Source organism: Mizuhopecten yessoensis, unplaced genomic scaffold (assembly GCF_002113885.1).
Source record: "Mizuhopecten yessoensis strain PY_sf001 unplaced genomic scaffold, ASM211388v2 scaffold1707, whole genome shotgun sequence".
In the NCBI taxonomy this organism is placed as follows: Eukaryota; Metazoa; Mollusca; class Bivalvia; order Pectinida; family Pectinidae; genus Mizuhopecten; species Mizuhopecten yessoensis.
In genome coordinates, this window is record NW_018404181.1 from 278017 (window position 1) to 281150 (window position 3134).

Consider the following 3134-nt stretch of genomic DNA (forward strand, 5'->3'; position numbering starts at 1 on the left):
ATAGCAATGATAGCGAAGGCTATGGCGACGACAAATCTCTCCAATCGGTTTGGAGTACATACAATATTTTCGTGGTCCTAACACCGACCCTTGAGGAACCCCGAAATCTAGTACTTTGTCATGTGAGGTGGCAGATCCGATGGCAACACACTGTCGTCGTTCACTGTATCCAGCATAGTGCGGTATCAGTCACTCCATAAGGGTATTCCAGATGTTTATAAAGTATGCCATGGTCGATGACGTCAAATGCAGCTGGCAAGTCCAGCATGACAAGCACCGCTTTGCACTTGTTATCCAATGCAGAAGCTTTATCACTATGTACACGTAGGAGGGCCGTCTCAGTAGAGTGTCCCATGCGGTAGGCCGATTGCATGTTGTCATGGAGACTGTTTGCTTGGAGATGAACCTCTTAACGCCGGCACACAACCTTCTTCAAGATCTTAGACAGAAAAGGCAGATTTGAAACTGGGCGGTAGTTTTTCAACTCCTCCTTGTCCATTCCAGGTTTTTTTTAACAATGGTCTGACATGATTGAAACATAATGGAACCTATGACTCAAGCAATGATTTATTCATGATTGCGGTAATCAAAGGAAGCAGTGCTTCAAGACATTGCTTTAATAGGTTTGTAGGCAGTGGATCAAGCTCACAGGACTTCGATTGCGAGATACATGTATGTCTATTTGTGTTGTTCTACCTGAGTTAAACCGATTTTAAGTTAAAATCGTGGTTTGATATCGTTTAATACAAAATAGAAAATAGAAGAAGTAAGTGTTTTATCTGCATTAAATTGTGTCACGTCATTAATGTCTACATCAAATTGTACCACGTTTCAATGCCTTAAATAAATTATCTATGCATTACCATTATACTACATTAAGTTAAAGCGCACAGAATCGTTATTGAATTTCTGGTAACTGTATATAACAATTCTCTGTCTCGTTATTCATCATTTCGTAATATTAATATATAATATACCCTTCACTTTGACGGGAATGCTGAATTATATTTTAAATTAAATTTTTATTGACCGGAGTTTGTTTCAAGGCAAGTTGTGTTTAAATACCGCGTTTCAATCGATACATCAGATATATTTACGGTGAAAATTTAAAGTTACCATGCGGTTATTTGAGCACAGTAACAATATACAGACATAAACTGTAAAACTTACTTTCGGAGCTTTATCCCACACGACGTAATATCAATCAATCGATACATCAGACGTTGCATCCGGGAATACCAAGGCTCCATATATAGTTCAAACAGTCAGAACAATAAAGAGGATAATTATTTATTTACAATAATTATTTATTTACTACTTTAAAGTCTATTCTTTCTCTTTTCCGCATGGAATTCAGGTACAGGGATTCTCTATAGTTGGTAATTTCGCTAGACTCGCAGTCATCAAAGATAGCGCGAAATTAAACATCAAGTGAATTTGTCATGACTATGCCGAATTTTGGAGATAAAACACCACAATCTTAAGCTAAGATTAAGCTTTCCTATGTTGCAATGTTGGTGAGCTTAGGGACAGTAGTAATTTTATTGTTTGAACTTGAGTAGGTCTATGTAACTTTCTCTTCGATCCAGAGAGAAACTAAATGAGGTTTAAATGTATGAAATGCTCACATAGTTTGTTTGTAATATTTAAACCGTATTATGTGTATGATCCCATTAATACAATAGGTTTACTTTACTGTATTTCTTGCAAAGAACAAAGGATTTAAGGGAAGAGTATAATGTATATGAACTAATATCCAGTTCGCTCATTTATTAATGTGATGACCTTAATCGCGCCCCTTTTTATCATTAGACTGAAATTCAAGTTACGTGTATCTGTTTTGTGGAATTAATTCAAATATATTACTCATAAGCAATCAATTTGTCACAAAACATTCACGTGCAACGATTTCCTCTTCTTCCTCAACACCGCATCAAAGGAAAATATATATGACATGCAAAAACGCGTGTACCTCGTTTTAAACCTCATGCATTAGCCACAAATGATTAGATCTGCATGACTTAAAGATTATCTTCTGTACGATTTAAGCATTATAATGTGTATTGTTAGCTGTACAAGACACGAACCCATTGTTTGGAATTTAAATGGGTTAATGATACACTGGGCCAAATTATTATGTACCTAACTACCAGTACTAGTATTTTTCGACTTGCATATAATTATTGAAAATAATGCAAAGGCGTCGATACCTATTATTAGGAGTTACAATTAATGATAATTAAACAAGCAAATTACAAAAATGACTATTTTTCAAATAATTTCGACGAAAAATCATTTGTAAATTTTTAGTTTCAGACCTGTAAGCTAACCAGACTTTGATATTTTGACCCAATATGTGTAGTCACCTGTATAATGAACTGCATTGTTCTTTGTTAAATAGCAGCAACATATATATATACAGCAGGCGATCGTGATACAGGTGTAGGTTACCGACACGTGGTCGCAAAAAATGGAATTGATGTGTTTCGGAACCTGATAACCTAATATTCGGAAAAAGGTTAATCGGTTTGGTGTGAATAATACAGGCTAAATTTGTTGTGATCACAAACAGGAATCGAAAACTTATTTGACGAACTTTCGAAAAAGACTGTTTCCTTTTCCAATCAAAGAGTGAAAATGGCCGGTGACTTTTTGTTTGACAAAGGAGACAAAAGTTATCGAAAGTTCGTCGATGAAGCAGTAGACGCTACCTCTTTCCTAACAACTGTTTTTTTTCTCCTTGAAGTTTTTCAAGGGTCACAACTATCATTTTTCTTTGTTCATATTTTGTCATGACTTTATCGATTTTGAGATCGAATTACATTTTGTTGACAGTTTGGCATTCTCTTGTTTTGATAATGTTACCATGACAATGTCGTATAATAATTCCTTTACATAATAAATATACATTACCACAGAGAAGTTTTTATAAAATATGAAATAGATATCAGAGAGTGTCGTTATATTCCCCAACTCGTTTCTATGTTAAGGTTTCCTATTATTCCTTTGTATATGTTCAATATATCGCGAAATCTTTACCAACTAAAAGGGACAGTATTTTGTTGAGTTGGGGCCGTATAAAGTGTGTCCTAACTATCCGGTGGTGTTGGAGAGGTATATAGGGTATACTAACT